This window comes from Aristolochia californica, unplaced genomic scaffold (assembly GCF_029961685.1).
Source record: "Aristolochia californica isolate CCGP_79_NKW_82.1479 unplaced genomic scaffold, dmAriCali1.0.hap1 SCAF_9, whole genome shotgun sequence".
NCBI classification, from domain to species: domain Eukaryota; kingdom Viridiplantae; phylum Streptophyta; class Magnoliopsida; order Piperales; family Aristolochiaceae; genus Aristolochia; species Aristolochia californica.
In genome coordinates, this window is record NW_027182290.1 from 4,822,374 (window position 1) to 4,833,008 (window position 10,635).

Consider the following 10,635-nt stretch of genomic DNA (forward strand, 5'->3'; position numbering starts at 1 on the left):
AATTACAATTAATATTGTGAATAAACTCAAGATTAAGAGAAAAACTAAAAAAAAGGTAAGAAATTAAATAAACCTATTAACTCCCAACATTTGTTCCACATTGGACCTGACATATAATATCATATAGTACTTTCTATAATTTAGAATCATTAATTTGGACAAATTAAAAAAGTGCAAATGGTCCAAAAATCACAACTCCACAAGGCTATTGGGGTTCTAAAAAACAAGAATCCCATAGAAGCCTAATATTGGCTTGACATCAAACCTTATTCAAATTAAACTTGGCCAACTAAACCAAATAGCCTAACTTGACCCAAACCAATGAAGCAACAAGAAGTCCTTCTATTTTTTTGTAACTCATGACCTTTGGAGTTTGTATCTCTTGTAATTGTTCTCTTATATCCTCTCCTCCCTCCCCCCCCATATTTTTATCAAATATTTTTAATTATGATGTTAGATGATGGCATTATCACCAATTCAAAAACCTAGTTTTGTGCTATTGTGTTTGGTAAACTAGATCCAACCACCTCTTTGGGTTGATGACTATGCCCATTTTGGTAACATGCATTTTTTGGTATTCTTGCTTTTCATTTCATTAGTTTAGTAAAATAGATGTTTGGAGGGAAATTCAAGAAAAAATAAATAACATGTATAATAAAGGAGATGAAGTAGTTGAGGTGCCAACTTCAAATTTTACTTTTTAATTAAATTAAAAATAAAAATGAAACCAATAACATTAAATAGGCAAATAATAGACAAAGTATGCCATTTTTAGTTTTTTGATGATTTTCAAATTTGGCTCTTTTAGTTGCTTGTTAGATGACATATATTCTTATATGGCTAAATTGCTAATACAATGAATAAAACTCCATAAATTCAAGGAAAAATGTTATTTAATGATATACATATTGAAAACAAAAGGGATTTTAATAATCAATGAGTTTTTTTTTTAAAATTTGGTCCACCAAAAATATTTAGAAAATTAAAGGGTCAACACACTCTGTCATTATGTCATTGAACTGATAACGTAGTGTAATCATTGTCACATTTTTTTTTTTTGAAGTATTTTTATTGAAGTTGGAATCACTAATGTTAACTTTAAACTCGATATCTAGGATACAGACTTCAGTATAAATTTTAAACTCAGTACCTAGGATAATGAATTTGAGATTCAATGTGTAACTTTGTACCCAACATATCGAGTCTCATATTCAGTTTAAATATCAACACTAGTGATATCGACTTTAAAGTCCGTATCTAGGGGTGGCATCAAGCAAAGCCGAGCTTGATTTAAATATTTCAAACTCGAGCTCGAGCCTAAAATTGTTATTGAGCTCGAGTCTAATAATTTTAACTGAGCTCGAGCTCCAACATACATTTAAAACTTTTCAAAAAATACATGTCAAATAAATTGTATATAAAATTATGCATACATTTTACATAAAATTGAGAATGACCTGTACTTAAAATTGGGCATAAGGGTGGCATCGAATCCAGTTGAGTCCGAACCATATTCAAGCCGAGCTTGATTTAAATATTTTGAACTCAAGCTCGGTCGACCCTAGCCTCAAACCTAAAATTATACTTGAACTCGAGTCTAATAATTTTAACCGAGTTCGAGTTTAACCTACATTTAATACTCTATATAAAATATATGCCAAATAAATTATATATAAAATTATGCATACATTTTTAAAAAAAGAATGATAGGGGAGGTTCAGGATTGAATTTCAATAATGGATTAGAATGCACCAATATTAATTTTTTTACTCCAAATGTTGTATTGCTTATTTTATAATTTTTTAATTTGGCCATAAATTTACTATGACCTCCTTAGTGCCCCTAGTTGAAAATTTATATACTAGAAAAAACTAGAAATGTTTTTCCTATGATACATATTTCCCAAAAAACCTTTAAATAAAATCCTATTACTATTAGTGACTTATTAGAAAAATACAAGAAATATTTTAAAATTTTCTTAGGAAAGTTAAATGGACCTCTTACCTCTTCTAGGGAAATAAGTAAAAATTAATAATTAATCTAATGTATTACTATACTTATTGATAAATTTTTAATCAAATAAAATGTCAAACACAAAATTGCTATGAAAATTGCCTCAACTAAAAGTATTACTATACTTATTCAAAAAAAAATTATACGGTTTTTTAGCCCATCTTGGCAGGAAAATCTTATTTAAAAAATTATATGATTTTTTAATAATAATTTTTAATTAAAAAAATGTTTACACTAGAAACTTATTTCTACTAAAATGTATTTTTAATTTCTTCAAGAGCCATGAGGAAGGAGAGTTTAAGAAATTTTATTTTTTTCCATTTTATGATCTCGCACGTGCAAAATTCACCCCCCCCGCTCTGCTCAGCGCTCCGGTACCGCTCCCCAATCCCGACTCTCCCGAATCTGCTCCTCTCGTTAAATTAACGAGTCAACTCGCGAGCTTTCGAGTCGAACCTTGATTCAGTCGAGCTCGACTCGTTAATTTAAATGAGCTGATCCCGGATCTTGAACTCGGCTCGAAATTCAGGTATACCGAATCGAACCGAGCTGGAATTGAGTTGAGCTTGAACAGCTTGAGAGCCGGCTAGGTTCGAAGCCACCCCTATCTGTATCGCTTTTGCCGAAGTTGATATCACTAATGACGACGATAGGGTTAGAATTACCCTTTTTAGGAAGGATTTTTTTTTTTCTAAAATCTCGGTATAAAGAATACTGACTCTAAAGATGGTTCGTGGATGCCGACTTTAAAATCGGTTTTCCAACTATTGAGTTTAAAATTGGTTTTGATGACACGAACCTTAAAGTCAGTTTTGTTGATACCGACTTCAATATTTTATGGGGTTTAGGTTTTTTTAAATAATCCTAATTTTTGTCATCTTCTCAGTTTCTTCTCGGTTTCTCTTATATTTTTTTATGTCTTCTTAAGATAGTTGTGCAATAGTTGAAGATCCAATAGGTGCTGTTTGACAATTCCTAGCCGTTATCAAATCAAGATCAAGATTTTATCTTAATTTGAAAAGAAAAAATAATATAATCTGACTTTAATATGATTTTGTTTTTAAAAAGTCAAAGGTTTTACTCTTTTACATGCATCAATAGTACGAGATCGTTGAGATGAAAATTATTGCTCAATAGAAGGATCTTGAGGTATATATTTTTTGTGTTTTATCTTTCTCTCTAAAATAATTTACATGAATGGTGCACTATATCTTATCAACAATTTTCTTCACTATGTTTCTCTAATATAAGTTGAAGTATTGACTCTCTTTTTTCACCCATGTCCCTATTAGGCCAAATTTCCCAACATTAAAAAGTGTTTGGATATAGTGGCCACATTGTAAGATAAGACAAGTATTGGCGAAGTTTGTTTCCATGATATTGTGGCACACTATATAAACTTTTGTTTAAAACTTTTTATTTAGGAGGAATCAAGGCCATCTTATCTTATTGGTTTTGCAACATTGGAATTTGGTTAAAGTTGGGTTTAAGTCTATCCCAAAATGAATGGACTAGATTATGAGGCCTTTTTTTACACTAAATACCACATGTTATTTTATGAATTAACTTATGCGAAAATATTCCTAACATCCATACCTAAGCAAATGGACATTGGGTTGCAACATAGACAATATAAACTAGGTTAAAATTAGGTCCAGTAGAATATATACCATGCTAAGACCATGAAATTTTTCTTGACATTAACGCATGTCGGATTATTCCCAATAACAAGATTATTTATCAATGTTTGTTATTGTTGTTTGACGTTTGGAGGTAATCTTGTTTGATTATCTATCTTACACATCATATCATTTTTATTTTGTTTATTAAATGAATTTAAATCTAAAAGAATCACCATAGTTTGTTGCAACTTGGACATATTCCATTTATTTGGTATCCTAGTTTGCATATCTGTGACTGTAATAGTTACTGATGCTAAATATTAGGAGGAAGAAGTTCAAAAATTCCTCTAAGTATCCAAACTTTGATGATAACAAACATAAAAATTTATTACTTTACTTTTGAGTATGAAAAGATTGGTTTTGAGCTTAAAAAGTAAAAAAGGAGTTGACTGCATTTCATAATAGTCTAGCACATATGCAAGGAGAAGCCAACAAAATTCAAAATTTTAAAAATTCAAAAACTGTTACTTCACTTCACAGATGCAAGAGGAGTTGAGCACATGCTTATGGGCTTGAGCACACATCATTGGAGTGACAAGAAAAAGAATTTGAAAAGTCATTATAGAAAGTAGTTGGAAAGAAACAAATTGAGGACATGCACATATGGAGTAGAGTAGATCACAAAATCGAACACAAACAAAGAATAATTTCAAATCAAACTCACACTGAAACACAAAAAGGAGTCAACCCCATGGGAAGGAAATAGATCCCATGTGTCTAGCTACAAGCAATAAGGAGTTGAACCTGAGATATTGTAAATTTTGAATCCTTTAAGGATTTGACCTCTGTTGGAAACATCATTGTCTAGGAGTCGGTTATATCAAGTGGATTAGACTCAAGTTGAAGAATTTGAATATGGAGGATTTGACCCTTGTAGTAGACAAAAGTCATAGGATTTGAGTCAGACAAAGAATTTGACCTCTAAAAGAGTTGTTGGTGCAAAAATGATTTCACCCCAAGCAAAAGATTTGATCGCATACTACAAATATGGAAATCCCAGACTTTCAAAGGCCATAACTTTAGTCGTATGTCGTCATTTTTTCATAAATGACTACCAAAAATGACAAGCAACACCAATAGAATTTATTAAGTATTTTTATAATTTTAAAAATTATTTATTCACTTATTTTTTTACAAGAACTAGGAGCATGGCTGATTTTAAGCAACAACTAGTTTTTTTGAACTTGGATTTTGTCCTATAAATATCCAAGTCATTTCTAGCGTTGTGAACAACTTGATTCAAAAAAATTTTAAAGCATCCTCATCATATTCAATGATTTCTAGAGCCCAGATTTTTAAAATATGAGGTTGAAGACTCCTACAAAAGATTATCATCAAACAACTAAGTATTATGACTTTCATTTTTATATCTCTTAAATGCTTTCTCAAAGTGACGGAAGTTTTGCTTATACTCTATGTTTGAGCTTTTGTTTTTAAAATCAAAACTTCTATTCAATAAGTATTATTTTAAAATAATTTTAATATCTAACTTAGTGTTCCTGACTAAATTGGTAGTTTCATCTAAGATTTTTTTTCGTGTAACTCTACTACTGCTTATAAATTTTATATTTGCCTATTAGGAAGTATCTATGAACTAAATTATAAAACAAGTAACTATTCATTAGTTAATGTGGCTAGTTTGACTTATTGTATATTATATAAAAATCCCTTTTGGATCTTAAGTGCTTGTTCCTAGAGATGTTGACCATAAGTTCCAAAGTATTTGGGCAGGTGCTAAAATTGAACATGTATGGTTCTAAATTGTAGATGTCATTTGGCTTTTCATAGTGATTCTTTTAATTTTAGGGCAAAAATTATTTGGGAATGGAGTATTAATCTAAAATAGTGATTGGAAATTACTATAAAAAGTCTGGTGTTGGGATGTATTTATACAAAGTTTTAAAGATAAGAAACTTGTAGTAAACCTATCCCCCCACTAGGTTTACTTGAACACAACCTTTTCAAGTGGTATTAGAGTTGGTATACTCTTCAAACTTGATTAAATATTCAGGTTGGTTAGTTATTTAAGTTAAATATTCTTCTACCCTAACGACTAACACAATATTTATACTCAACATTCATAGGGTGTTGTTCTAACCCAAACTATAAGAGTACCCAATTTGGAACTTTGCATTTCCATAGTATTAAAGCACACCAATGGAAGCCTAGACAACTAGACTTTACGTCCCTCATGGCATATATCTAGCAACCTCTCTAACAAGTCATCTGTGTAAGGCTGCCAAATAACCTACATGAAAAGGAAAAAATTAGTAATCACTTACCACACAAGTGTATATTTTTTATCAATATATTTTTGTAATTGAGGTACAAAATACATTACCTAATAAAATCTCTGATGGTCTAATTCTGCTAGATACATGCCAAAAACACCTGGATTTTTATCCATCTTCCTTTTTTAGATTCCCCCTAAATTTTTTATTATAAATGATTGGTCACAAAAAATTCAAATATCATGTAGCACGGTACTTTAAAGTTATTTAACTCACCATATCCCTAGTGGGGCATTTGGACAATACTATCCTCCGTGAGGTGAGGGTGTCCCTATGCGAAGTCACTCAAATCCATAACTTATCACCCAAGCAAAATTAGTAAAAATGAAGACAACAAAGTAAAAAAAAAACATTCATATAAAAAATAAACTATACTTGTAAAATGGTAAGATATCCTGCAATACTAAAAGTGTCGGCCTAGCATGCCTTATCCATCTCTTTGTACACAAAAGTAAGTGCAACAACACCTCATACAACAATCCCAGCTACATCAAAATCATCAAGGAACTGAAGATACAACAAGTGGACAACGTGTCTGCGAAAACATTGGCACCCAAAAGGTATAACAAAATGCTCATGTATGTTGTTGCACACTATTTTGACTAAATCATTAGGTAGCATGTGAATTTGTGATATAGCCACTTCACATGAATACACCACCCTGACGACCTGTAGTGGTGTTGGATGACCAAGTAATCTAAATGCAAATGCTTTGTAGTCACAGACATTTGTCTTCATGATCTTCTCACCATCCTCAAGTAAACCGAGTCAGATAACTACATCTTGTAGAGTAATACCTATCTCTCCTTGGAGTAGGTGAAACTTTTGAGTCTCTCTAAGAAATCTCTCAATCATAGTAGTCATGAGAGGTCTATCTATTCTCAACCACTCACTTTAATGAAGTGGTTGGACCTCACTCTATGGATGTATACTCCGAACAATCAACCAATCCAAGCTCTTACAATGTGTTTCATTTGATCGGTTTACTATATTCCATTGTATTAACATAGTTTTAGAAAATAAAATACATACCTCCTCCTCTATATAGTCTCAGACCTATGGGAGCTTTGTTCATATAGCATAATAGGGTCAATAGGACCCAAGGAAGGACACACTCAGAGAAGCCATACCACCTAATCAAATGTAGAAATATTAATAAATAAAAAAATTCAAGCACTGAAATAAAATACACAATTTTTATTTTCTTAAGCACAAAGTTCATTACCCATGATGACCTCAATGTTTTTTATTCAATAGGCTGATTTCTACATATAGTCATTACATCTCGATTGTTTGTATCTACTACATCCATAAGTAACATGCCCAATTCTATCTATTATAGTAAATATCCTAATTGATCACGGGCGACCGGCTTACCTCCTTGCAAAGGGAGGGAGACAAGCATGCCAAGATCAATCCAATATCACTTAATTCGAATAGGATAGAATCGATGTGCATACATTTGTCTATGTGAAGCAGAGGTACACCAAACCACAAAATGCACGAAAATCAAACTAAAACTTCTCACACATAGTAATGACATGTGGACACGATGCCTCATCATCTAAAACTCCTTACAAGAGCAATCATAAGGTTGCAAATCAACGTGAACCCATTGGCCTTAGTTCAATTACTTGAAATTCATAATAAGCATATCGGGTAATTCATAATCTTTGAGACAAATCAATGTTCACACCTTGAATTTTTTGTCCACATTAAAGTGCAATGCCTAAGCATTTTTCTCCCACAATCCATCTTTTTCACAAAAAAATATTTAACCTATGAAATCTAGCACTCACTAATGTCTATATAGGTAATGATCTTGCACATTTTAACATACTACTTAAACTTTCTTACATATTTGTAGTCATTTTTTTGTAAAGCATGTGTTGCCATCATATACACATGTCCATTGGGATGGGTTTAAATCTTGAGCCATTAACATTTTCTTTGCACTTTCATTTATGACTCCAATGAAATCCGTAGTGACATTGAACTCACACATATCAACAACTTCAACAACCCTCCATACTTAACTAATTCTTCATCTTTGAATGTTCTTCTTAAATTATTTACAATATGGCATAAACAATAGTGATGGTTAAATCTAAGAGATGGGTAAACAATAGTGATGGTTAAATCTAAGAGATGGGTAAACAATAGAGATGGGTAAACACTATATCCCAAGGCATAAAAGGGTTAAATCAATAATATACTAGGGTACTTGCCATATAAGTGTGTCTCATCAATACTAATAAGATGGCTACAATACTCAAAACCTCTACTAGATGAATCAAATGCCCAAAATGAACATTCGAACATTCGTTCTCCAATTAAATTTGTACGTTGGAATCTACAAATGGGTTTGCATCTTGCACTACTATGGAAGCAACACAAAGAATTTCGCTCAATCACCTTGAATCGCCTTTAATGCAAGACACTTTGCACTCCACGTAGTTAATTATAAAATTTTTATACAAAAAACATATTTGATGGACCGCTTAATATCAATAGGTGTTATAGTAAACTTGGTCCTTATAGTGGGGATAATATGTTTATATTTAAACGTTGAGGTACACTATTATTACCATAATGAAGGGTTTTATTAATGTATATGTGATATCCACCATATTTTCTTGATTTAAAATGAGAATGATGGGAAATTAATGAGGCCGACATCATCCATGGACAACCGTTTTTTACTCGTGCAACCTTATAATTATTTTTACCAGACTTGGACACCTTGGATCCAACATACTTCTTTAATAAATAATTTCTCAATATTTCTTTAAATACTTCCTTACTTTCAAAATATGGCCCTCATATAAGTCATTTCTTTCCAAAATACAAAATTCAACATTTCTAGTGAGATTATTATCGTTTATGACATAATTAAGTCAATCATTCTCATCTTTTTCACCTGGAACATATTTATATCTTCATAACCATCTAATTCAATATCTTCTATATCCATCGAAGCATCATTATAAACCATATTATCACCATTTATACTTTCCATGTTGTCAAACCAGTATCATTTACATATCTTCTCCACCAAATTCAAGATCCCGCATGCTTTCTCCAACATTTATATCAACAATTTCTTCAAGATTTTCATAATCCCAATCTACTACACTTAAAATCATATTTTGTTCAATATTAACTAATTTTACGCTACATGACGATTAGAGAATATCCCCCAATTGGATAAACACAACCTTAAGTAATTTCAAACTTATTATCACTTTTGCCACCATCAAACACGTACTCACTTAATGCAACAAAAATACCACACAAATTAGTTTTGTCCTTCGCATTGAAGACTTGATAACTCTCATGTCCACCTGAACCCTTGGATCCCAACTCGTTGTTTAGTTGGCATAATTTTGAATAACTTATCGATATGTTTACCATAATCACCCTCGTTCTACCTCCTCCAAAATTACATGACACACCATGTAGTGTACTACGCCTTCTAAATTGGACTACAACTATCTTCCTTTCATTAGTCATGCATATTCCATCCACAATAGATTCACAATATTTAACACTCACATTTATATTTAAAAAAAGAACACAACAATAACAACTGAAGACTATATAAATAAAAATTACAAATTAGTAGTCCACCTAAACTATAATTCTCCCAAATTAACAATCTAGAATTGAATTGGAAATAGATGAGTACCCCTTAATCCCTCACCTGTATATCTTCGATATTTTTTTGCTTCCAATCGATGTTGTGTTTGGGAGGTTTCAACTAATCTAGAATTGGACCGGTATACCTTCTCGTGCTTGTTAACTTAGACCCTTTAAAATTTGCATCAAATTTCTAAAAATTGTAAGAGTGAGGGGAGAGCTTTACAAAGGATACTCTATTAATTTTGCATGATGAAAATTAATTAGGGCAAATCAGGTTAGTTTGGATATTTTGTATTAAGTAGGATACTAATGCCAGTTTAATTAGGGAAAATTAAAGCACTAATGCAAGTTTAATTATGGAAATTAAAGCATTAATGCAAGTTAATTAGGGCTTTTTGCACTTAATTAGAGCATAATGCAATTTTATTAGGGCAAATCAAAGCACTAGTGGAAGTTAATTAGGCCATTGTGTAGTTACTTAGGACACTAATGCTAGTAAATTAGGGCAAATTAAAGCATTAGTGCAAGTTAATTAGGGCATTTTGTCGTTAATAGGACACTGAGGTAAAATTAATGAGGGCAAATCAATTTTACCACAAAATGCACATCAAAATTGAAAATCTAAAGCAACAAAAACACAAAAGCGGAAATATTCATCAAAACTGAAAATTCGAAAGCAATAAAAGCAAGAGCAAAAAGTACGTGGGAGCTCGGAAAAGGAAAAAAAGGGAAAGCCACGATGAAATCCAACATGTTTGTCGGCAAGCGACTGTTGAAGTGAGACAAGTGAGCATGGCGAGATTCCAAAAAAGCACAAGTTTAGAAAACCAAGAAGAAGATAAGAAATGGGCAATTCTGGTGAGTTTTAATACACTTTGAATCGATACCTTTCTTGTAATCTTATAAATCTAGAACAGATTAACAACATTAAGAAACCATCCTCTGTTTCTGTTGTTGCTCTGAATAATCTACCGAACCAATCACTCCTTTTAAACGAACCTCTCCCT